Below are 10,850 nucleotides of genomic sequence, written 5' to 3'. Positions count from 1 at the left end.
AACCACTGAGCCACACCAGCTGGACAAAACTTAAGTTCTTTACCTTGGGCCAAATCCACTTCTTAGTCAAGGCAACTGACAAATGGCAAAATGGGGGGAAATATTGTCAATTCACATCAAAAGCAAATCTCTTTGCTATGTAAAGAGCTTTACAATTCAATAAGAAAGAGACCAAGATAGAAAACCGGGGAAAGGCTAGGAAAATATGATTCACTAGAAAGGAATTAGAAATGGTTTATAAATATATGAAAAATCACTTAATCTCACTCACAATGATATCAATATAAATTAAAACTACACCAAGATACCACTTTTTACCTATCAGACTAGCAGGGGGGGTAAAGTGCTATGATGGCAAGGCTGTGTGGAAACAGGCACCCTTGTACATTACTTGTGGAGGTTAAATTGATACAACCCCTAGGAGGGAACTCTGGCAGGATCTATCAAAGTCAAAATTCATATTTTCTTTGATCCAGTAAAAAAAACTGTTATTATTCTTGCTGTACTTTATTAATCTGGCCCTGTTCTGTTTTTCCTAATACTAAAATTAGTGCAATTTCTTAAGATGAAGAATTCTTCCTAATTCATGTTTGTGCTTTTGTTGCTATGGGTTTTGTGGAGATCAAGAATTAGGGAACTTCTGCAGAACTGATTTTACTTCTGGTGGAGTAAAATCAGAAAATCCTGCTCTGGCTGGTGTGGCTCATTTGGCTGGGCATGGTCCCATGCACCAAAATATTGCCAGTTCAATTTCTGATCAGAGCACATGCCCGGATTTCTCTTGGGCTCCATCCCTGGTAGGAGGTGTGCCAGAGGCAGCCAGTTGCTGTTACCCTCTCACATCAATGTTTCTCCCTCTCTCTCTCCCCCCTCCCTTCCCCTCTCTCTAACAGTCAATTTAAAAAATCATAAAACCCTTAAATATCCTTTGCATGATGGTGAAATTTAATGCTGAATGTTATCAGTTCTTACTAAGAAAGTAAAAAAGTAACAAGTTTTAGCTTTTCAGCTTTATAATTGTTTTGATTAGAATAATATATATGCATTGGGTTGAGTTGTGTGGTAAAACTAATTTTTTATAGGTGAGGACGTGTGTTTGAAAAGAAATCAGATTCAGTATTGATTTCTCTAGAAATAGGAATTTCCGAGCAGTGGTTATACACTGGAATTTTGGGGGAATTTAAATGATGACTCACACTTTCAGTCTGGTAGGCTTTCAGTAACCATATTTGGAGACATGGTCATGTCTTGGGTTGGACGGGAAGAACATGGAAGGAACAGAGAAGACAAGCAGGTAGAGAGGGAAATTTGTTCCCACTTGACTGAGAATATATCATTTCAATCACCCTTAACGATGATAGAAACTGAAAGAAGTTATGAAAAGATCAAGTAAGAGAGTTATTCTGATTCTCAGGAAACATGGGCTGGGAGGATGGATCTCAGATACTATCAGAAAGGCATAGCCTGCCCACCTGTGACTCAGGTAGAATCTTTCTGGAAGCAGGCAGTCCTCAAATTCTGTGTCCAGGTTTTGACTCTGACATATTCTGGTCCCAGAGGTTAAGCCTATGTACATCCATTTATCTGTCTCCCAATAGATGGGTCGGTGATATACTAATTCTGAAAAGATAAAGAAATAAGGGTAAAGATGATGAAGTTGTCGACCCGTGGTCTCGATACTGTTGAATTCAGTTCAGGAGAATCTGTGTTTTGTTGTTTAACCCATTTTTAATGCTGAAATGAATTTTATATACAATATTAGTTTTGTGGTTTTAAGTTTAAGGGTGAATGAAAACTAAGGTAGAGGCAGGCAAGCAAGTAGCTAATCATTGCTGTAGGCCTACAGTTTGAGAAACTTCTATGGAATGCTAGAATAATTTACTTTTTTTAAAAAACTTAATTCCCGAAGAGAAGTATCAATCACATACTATACACGACTATTTAAAAGATAAAATCAGAAATCCCCACCATCCCTGTTTTCTAAATAAAACCTAATAAGAGTCGGCACACACTGGTCATATGGTATGAAGTATTTCCTCCCAAACTGAAGGAATGAACTCACCATGGAGCAGAGCCCCAGGCTTTAACATTACTACCCAGGGAAGATGATGTTAATGCCATGGGGACCTTGCCTAACCAAGCAAGGACAGCAAGAATTGATTTTATCGCCAGCTGATAGATCATTACAAAAATTACTAAAGATGGGTCACTGTAAGATTTCTGGCAAGTAGCTCAAGAGTTCAAACAGCCCTGGTTGGGTAGCTCAGTTGGTTAGAGCGTCATCCCCATACACCAAGGCTGTGGGTTTGATCTCTGGTCAGAGCACACGCAAGAATTGACCAGTGAATGCGGGTGGGTGGGACAAAAGATCAGTTTCTCTCTCTGTCTTTCTCTCTCCCTTCCTCTCTCTCTAAAAGAAAAAAAAATTGAACTAAAAGAAAAAGAATTTAAATAATTTTGTGGCTGTAAATAAATACCCTCTGTTCTATGTGAAAAAGTTTTTCAAAACCATCATCTATAACAATTAAAAAAAAAAAAAAAGGAATAGAACTGATGTTGATAATGTGTCTTATTCTAGCAGAGAAATAAACTGATTGGAAAATGAAAACAATTTTATTCACCTCATCAAGAGAGACATTTCAGTCCTGGCCCATTTGGCTCAGCCATTAGAGCGTCAGCCCGCAGACCAGAGAGTCTGGGGTTCGGTTCCTGCTAAGGGCATGTACCTTGGTTCCCCAGCCCAGTTGGGGTTGTGTGGGTGGCAGCCAGTTGATGTGTCTCTCTCATGTCGATGTTTCTCTTTCTTTCTCCCTCTCTCCCTCCCACTCTATCTGAAGATAAATGCAAAAATGTCCTTGGGTGAGGAGAAAAAAAAAAAGAGATGCATTTCCAATAAAGTGTTACTTTTTACATTTAACAATTATTTATCAAAATTGGCAACATATGCCCTGGCCGGTTTGGCTCAGCGGTTAGAGCGTCGGCCTGCGGTCCAGAGAGACCCGGGTTCGGTTCCTGCTAAGGGCATGTACCTCGGTTGCAGTTTGTCCCCGGCCCTGGTCGGTTGTGCAGGTGGCAGCCACTCGATGTGTCCCTTTCACGTCAATGTTTCTCTCTCTCTCTGTTCCTCTCTCTCCCTCCCACTCTACCTGAACAAAAAATGGAAAAATGTCCTCGGGTGAGGATAAAAACTAAAATAAAATAAAAAAAATTGCCAACATATTTACATTGCTTTAATCAAATATTTGTTACTAATAATGGCAATGATAACCCTACAAATTTTTCAGTACTTAGAGACTTTTTTTTTTACTTTATTTTTATTGTTGACAGTACTTAGAGACTTTTGATTATAGAATATGCAATTACCTTCTATTTCAATTTATACTTTTGTTGTTGAGAAGTATGATAAGGATAATCCATAAAAGACTTCCAAATAACATATATTAGGATAAAATGAGATGAGGGAAATAAGTGAAAAGGCAAGTTTATGAAGAAAAATTAACCATTTAAGAAGAACTTACTCCCTGGCTGTTTTGGCTCAGTGCTTAAGAGTGTCAGCCCAGCCCGGCCAGTGTGGCTCAGTGGTTGAGTGTCGACCCTGCACCAAGAGGTGGCCAGTACGATTCCCTGTCAGGGCACATGCCCAGGTTGTGGGCCTGATCCCCAGTGGGGGGCATGGCGGAGGCAGCCAATAGATGTTCTCTCTCATCAATGTTTCTATCTCTCTCTACCTCTCCCTTCCTCTCTATCTCTAAAATCAATAAAGAAAAAAAAATTTTTTTTTAAAAAGAGTGTTGGCCCGAGGACCAAAGAGTCACGGGTCCAATTCTGGTCAAGGGCACATACCTCGCTTGTGGTTTGGTCCCTGGGCCTGGTTGGGGTTGTGCAGGAGACAGCCAGTCGATGTGTCCCTCTCATGTCAATGTTTCTCTCTCTGTCTTCCTCCCTCCTTCCCTCCTACTTTATCTGAAGATAAATGGAAAAATGTCCTCGGGTGAGGATTAAAAAAAAAAATCTTAATTATGTATTATGTTTTTATTTTTTATTATTATTTTTTTTTAGCCTCACCCAAGGACATTTTTTTCGTTTTTTGTTCAGATAGAATGGGAGGGAGAGAGAGGAAGAGAGCGAGAAAGAGAGAAACATCATGAAAGGGACACATCGAGTGGTTGCCACCCACGGGACCCAACCAGGGCCGGGGACAAACTGCAACCAAGGTATATGCCCTTAGCAGGAACCAAACCTGGGTCTCTCCGGACCACAGGCTGACACTCTAACCGCCGAGCCAAACTGGCCAGGGCTGTATTGTGTTTTTAAATGGTGGGTATCAAATTGCTATGGTATTTAGATATCACTGAACACAGAGTCAGAGTCACATAACAGTTTTGTTTTAAAATATATTAATATTTGCATTAATATACTTGCAGCCACTTAAGCTCATGAGGAAAAATTTTAGGTGGAAAACCAAAAATTGTGAGGGGTACAGGGTTGGTTCCCAACTTTGAAGACCATGCCTCCTTCTGGGGGTAAGAGCCAGAATTTATGTGGGTCTGAGCTGGAGAGAAGCATCTGGCAGGAACTAAGTGCCTGTTCTGCAAGCCACGCCCTTCCTGGAGTCTTTCCTGAGACTCACTGTAAAACCTGAACCGAGTAGGATTCAGTCCCCTGTTCATGTTGGACCATCTTGTCCTATCTCCACTTTGGCTTCCCTTCCCCCAAAAGCAGAAAAAGATTTCATTTGTCCACCCAAGCCCAGAATCAGCCAGGAGGGCACAGAGCAAGACAAAATAGCTCCCTGCACACCTCAGCACGCGGGACCCTTGACGATCACTCATTCGTTTGACACAGTTTATTGAGCACCTACTATGCTCCAGGCATGAAACTGATCTACTGGTAGGTTGACACCCACTAGTGGAACCCGCCCTCTACGTCTCTTAAAAAATTTAAGGAAGTTCTTAAATAAAAGAGGAACCCAGCAATAATGAACGACCACAGGATTTCACACACACACACACACACACACACTTAAACTGACCCACAAACATTTGAAAAGATGTTCAGCCCCTCTGGTAATTAAAAAGAAATTAATGGCTATGAGAAATCACTTGCCGGCTATTAGACTGGCGCAGGTTTGGCAATCTATCCAAGGTTGAAGGGTGGGGGCATCTGGGAAATCCACATCTTTGTACTTTGTTGGTGAGAGTATTCATCGGTTCAATTTGAGGGAAAATAAAGAATATAAATTTTTTTTTATCCTCACCCGAGGACATTTTTGTATTTATCTTCAGATAGGGAGGGAGAGAGGGAGGAAGAGAGAGAGACATGGATGTGTCTCAGAGACACACAGACTGGTTGCTACCCACACGACCCTAACCAGGGCCAGGGACAAACTGCAACCGAGGTACGTGCCCTTAGTGGGAACCGAACCTGGGACTCTCTGGTCCGCAGGCCAACACTCTAACCACTGAGCCAAACCGGCCAGGGCTAAAAAAATTTTTTAAGTGAATACCTTTTAATCCATTAATCCTCCACTTTGTTTTTTTGTAAAATCCTCACCTGAAGACATACTTAGAAGAAAGGGGAGAGAGAAACATCAGTTGTCTGTCCTCCACACGGGCCCAACCAGGGATCAAACCAGCAACCCAGGGACATGCCCTGACAGGGAGTTGAACCAGCAACCTTTCAGTGCACAGAATGATGCTCAACCAACGGAGCCACTCCGGCTGGGCCATTAATCCTCCCTTTAAGCCTATGATCAGGACCCTGACCCCAGCCTGCTGCTGAGATCATCAGGACCTTTGTAAACCTTTGTGAAGAGCAGCTTCTTGGGACTCTGCCCCCAATTCCCTGTGACAAGAATGGGGGCAGGGACAGACAGGTGGATGCCTGACTCAGCCACCCAGATCCAGGGTTCAGCCTCCACTTCCTCTCCCTCCCTGCCCCCACTCCTCACACACGTACCAGGGTGGGAAGGGCCCTGGGCTCACCCGTGACACCCGTGTGGAATTGTCCCTCAGGACCTCGAGGGCCTGCCCCACCGGGGCCTGGCTGCCCCCACACCCTGTGCTCAGGGGACCAGATTGGATGGCCTCTCTGAGTTCCCCCAGGTTCAACCCTAGCTTTGTCCTCCAGGGGCCTGTCACCTACTACCGGAGGCAGGGGATGTATCTCAACTCCTGCAAACATTCACTGGGGGCAGCCGGGCATTCCAGCCGACATGTATGTATCAACATGACGGCCTCTCCCTGCCAGGATGTTACAATCCAAACCACGGACAAACAGTGCCATGAAGGAGCATCCTCAGCACGTCCGGGGAAGGGGGCACGTTTATGTGAAGCTAGAATTTTAGGTGAATCAGAGCAGATGGACTGAGAGGTCCCAGTTCAATTCCCAGTCAGGGCACATGCCCGGGTTGTAGGTTCGGTTCCCAGTAGGGGGCGTGCAGAAGGCAGCTGATTGATGTTTCTGTCTCTCTCTCTTCTTTCCTCTCTCTCTAAAAAAATCAATAAGATATATTTTAAAAATAAAAATAAAAATGGTCTCTGCCCCCATTTCCTGTTACCCAGCTCCTAAAACAGTCCAGTATCTGAAGAGACAAGTGTCTTTTTTTTAGTATGTTGATGAGATAACTGGGGTTGCCCCCCATCACCTCAGGAGGGGGCTGCCTGCCGGAGCCCAGAGAGCAGAGCAGGACCAGGAAGGGTGCAGACTGCGTCTAGGGTGGGGTTGTGGGGACGCAAAGGGAAAACCAGCCGCGTGAGAAACCTGTAAAGTGTGGGGCAGGAAGCGCTCTGGGAGCTGGGTGTGGGCTGCGGCTGAGGAGTTAGTTGCTCCTCTGCAGAGACCTCGGAGCTCCGAGCACAGTGACAACCCCTCCGTGGAGCTGTCTCCTCCCTGAGCCTGAGCACACGGTCCGTGGACCCCGCTGAGCCGAGGCCTTGGGGGGCGGGAGGGTGCCTGGCCTTTCCGGCCCTGCACCCACACAGCCCGAGGGAGGCGCTCGGAATACTGAAACGTGTAATTGCTGCAATCAGGACTCTGAGGGGAAGGAGCAGGAATCACGGAGAGAAATTTACAAGTTAAATAGCCCGAAAGGCTGCGAATGACATTAAATGAGCAGGGGCTTGGGGAACACCAGACTGACGCGTCCTTCCTAGAAAAGGAAGTGGTCAGAGATCAAGTCACAAGCCAGGAAGGAGGGGACCCCCCCAAGCCCCACATTCCCAACACGGCCTCCTTGGACTCCAGCAGGGCGGGTTCCGTGTCCCTGCATCACGGGGCTCTTAGCATTCGTCCCTCCAAATGCTAGAAGCTCCTCAGTTCTCGTGAGAGCCAAGGACGCCCTCCCCGAAGCCAGCCGAGGTCTTGCTTCAAAGGGGGCAGCCTGAGTGCTGGCAGCTCCTGGGGCTCTTGTCGCTGCTGCACGACAGACACGGCAGGAAGCCCGGGGTGTCCAGGCCCTGGGCTGGGCGGGCCCCACCAGCAAGCGGTTCACCGCCCATATAGGCTGAGCCAGACCCTCTGGGCTCTCCTGATGCCCTGTGCTGGGCCCATGGAGGTGAGAGCTATGGTCCCGTTTGCTGTCCATGGGCCAGCGGGACCTGCCCTGAGTCTAAGATATTGCCCGCTAATGGCTGGGCTGGGGAACGGCCATGACAGGCCCCAGACCAACAGACCAGCCTGGCATGCGGGAGGCAGAAAGCCGGTGATGCTTTGGGCAATGCCTTAGGACCACCGACGTGAGCAGCTGGCACAGCCGAGCTTAGCGCCTGGAGGTTCTGGGAGCCAGAAGGCCCGATCGAGTGCTGGCAGGGCTGCGACCCCCTCCGGCACAGGGAGGGTCTGCTGCAGGCGGGTCCGGGGCTTCCGGGGCTTCCTCAGCCGGTGGCCACAGAACTCCACGTGTCACCTGGCATTCTTCCTCCATGTGGGTCTGTGTCCCATTTCCCCCTTCTTATGAGGACATCTGACACACTGGCTTAGGGCCACCCTAATGACCTCATCCTAACTTCATCATCCAAAAGACCATTTCCAAATAAGGTCACATTCACAGGTATTGGCGTTAGGACTTCAGTGTCTTTTGGGGGGACCACTTCAACGTCACAGGCGGTGACCCTGCACAAATATATTTGGCAAGCTCTGTGTGTGTATAAGGCTCCGTGCAGGCCACTGAGGAGCTGGCCCCCACCTTGCACCCCACACCTCGCTGCCAGCTGCCTTTATGCAAATCTGAGAACCCGAGTTATTCTGAACTGAACCCATGTTTCATCTGGCCCAGTTCCCTCTGGGAGCTGGCTGTCCTCCAGGTGCTGCTCGGGGCTCTCTCCCGGGGAGGAGGTGGTGAACGTGCAGAGGGGACGGAATGGCCCTTAGCACTTATGTCCTCAACCTGAGCTTAAAGTGCAGATCTCGAAGTCCACTCTGGCCCCCTGTCCCCTCCTCCCTCAGTGGACACCTGTGTGGCCCAGGGCTGAGCAGATGAGTGCAGGCGACCTTCCGGTGAAAGGCGGCCTGTCCTCATGTGAGCACAGGGAGGGACGAGCCCTGGGAGGGGCCGAGGGTAGTCCCGAGGCCTGCGTTCTAAACCCAGCCCTGTCGCCAATGAGCAGCACGACCGTGAGCAGACCCCATACCCTCTGGCCTCTGCTCCGTGGCTGGGTGGTTCTAAGTTCCCTCCTGGTGCTGAGATTCCCACCCTACGGGTAGGGTACGGTGGGTGGTGAAGAGTCCTCATGGGGCAACTTACGCTGCCTTTCGGGTCCCAAGAGGAACCTTTACCTGCTTATCAGTCTTCACCTGGCAGCCTCAGGTGCCCAGAGCCTCTTTGGAGTGACAGGCTCAGGTTGAACAAGGAGGGCATTGTTTCCTCCCTGGGAAATCTCGGACAAGGAGCAGGGCTGCACTGCGGCTGTCAGGACCAGCCTCCATGATAAGGTCCCACCTCACCTACAAAAACCTCACCTTGATACTCCAGACAGCCCGGCCTCCTGGCCCAGGGTACAGTGCAAACACACACACACACGCACACCCCGTGGGTTCATGGCAAGCTCAGTGTTTTTCTGATGTGGACTGTCTAGCTTTCCTCTCTGTCTGCCCATCCTTTACCACTCATTTCACCTCCTCCATGAAGCCTTCCTGGATACAACTCGATGCAGTCAAACAGCATCAATCCTCCTCCATGTTAGCCGGAGCGCTCATTGCCTGGACTGCGTGAGGATAAAATGAAGGCCTTGTGTGATAGGAAACATCTCGTCGCAAAAGTTCACCCCCTCATGCATCCTTTCTCAGGAAGCTACCATATTCGATCAAAATGGAAGAATAAAAGGGATCCAGGAAACTGGACTAGCTACTCAAGAGAGAGGTGGAGGGCACCTCCAGGGGCCAGTTGGGAACCAGACACAGATGTCAGCCGTCCACATCGGAGCAGAAGGGCCTGGGAGAGTCGTTCAAGACACTGACATGCAGAGACGATCTGCCACATTTGAATTTATCAAAGGAAGCTTTGCACAACTGGGGAAGAATTGGGGGGTGAACTAGCAACACACATACGGAGAACTGAGCGAAAGAACGTGAAAGAGAATGACTAAATCCAGAGTAAATAAGACCCCGCGGCAGAAAGGAGACCCGATCGTCACGTATGGTTCATGGTCACCTGTAAACGGTTAACATAAGTGCTGAAACGTCATCTAACCCAAAATAAGATATAACTGGGAGGGGATACGACAGGAAGGGGGGGGGGGGGCAGGGAAAGCCAAGTCCCTGCCGTCCATCTTCAGTAGAAAGCACCTGAGATGGGAAAGCCGAGACTGTACACCTGCCGTTCAGAGATATATATGGAGGGAAACAATCACCTGGAAGAGGTTAGAATGGGGAGTGGGAACTGTTTTTCCCTGTAACTCTGCATAGGCCTCTAAACTGTAATGTCCATAAGATGACAAAACATCAGACCATGAAGAGTTGTGTGATGGTGTCACATGCGTGGACCGAGCCTATTCCCCACTCTCAGCAGGTTCCCTAAAAAATGAGGCTGCTGGAACCCCACATCGCCCAGCCCTAGCCTGACATTCACACCCAGGACTGGAGGAGCCATGTGGCCTCCGCTGGGGAGTTGGCAGTGAGGGTGAGAGGTGAGCCCAAGCCTGGCGTGGTGTGGGGCGCCGGCGCGGGTTTGGAGCACCCCATTTGCGGGGCGGGTGCTTCCCAGGGCCCAGAGAGCATCACAGGGTGTCGTCCCCGCGATGGCCGCCAGGTGGCGCCAGAGCCCGCGCCAGCCCGTAGACTCTGGGGCGCCCAGGTTGAACCCAGCAGGAGAGACCCAGGCAAGCCTCCTGGTGTGGACCTCTGGCCCCACCTCGGCATCCCCAGGAGAACATTGTTTTCAGTGGCATATTTCAAATATATACAAAAGCAGACCAAATGGTGTAACGAAAAGGCTAATTCAGTTTTCCCAGTTTATCCTAAACGCTGAATTCACTGCGTGGTCCTCCATAATGTTCTCATTAAATCAGCCTCTCCGAGATCCTTGTCTTAGACTGGCCACTCTCATTCTGGGCCTCTTTGTTCATTCATTTGTCCTCTTAACAACTATGTCTCGAGCACCTACTGTGTGCTCAGAGCTAGGGATGCCTCAGTGAGACCTCCCCAAGCTGAGTCTCTGGAGAATACACAATCCGTCAGGGGCCATGCGTGTTCCCAGGGCACAGCTCACAGTGTCACCAGGACCTAGCATCGGCCTTCCGGATGAGCAGGGCCTTCCCAGGGGCACATGCCGGCGGGGAGTCCCAAAGTGGGCACACCTGACCTGTTCAGTGCCAGCCAGAGGAACTTGTGGGATCTCTTCTGACCATCCCCAC

Source organism: Molossus molossus, unplaced genomic scaffold (assembly GCF_014108415.1).
Source record: "Molossus molossus isolate mMolMol1 unplaced genomic scaffold, mMolMol1.p scaffold_m16_p_7, whole genome shotgun sequence".
NCBI classification, from domain to species: domain Eukaryota; kingdom Metazoa; phylum Chordata; class Mammalia; order Chiroptera; family Molossidae; genus Molossus; species Molossus molossus.
This window is presented reverse-complemented; position numbering follows the sequence as displayed.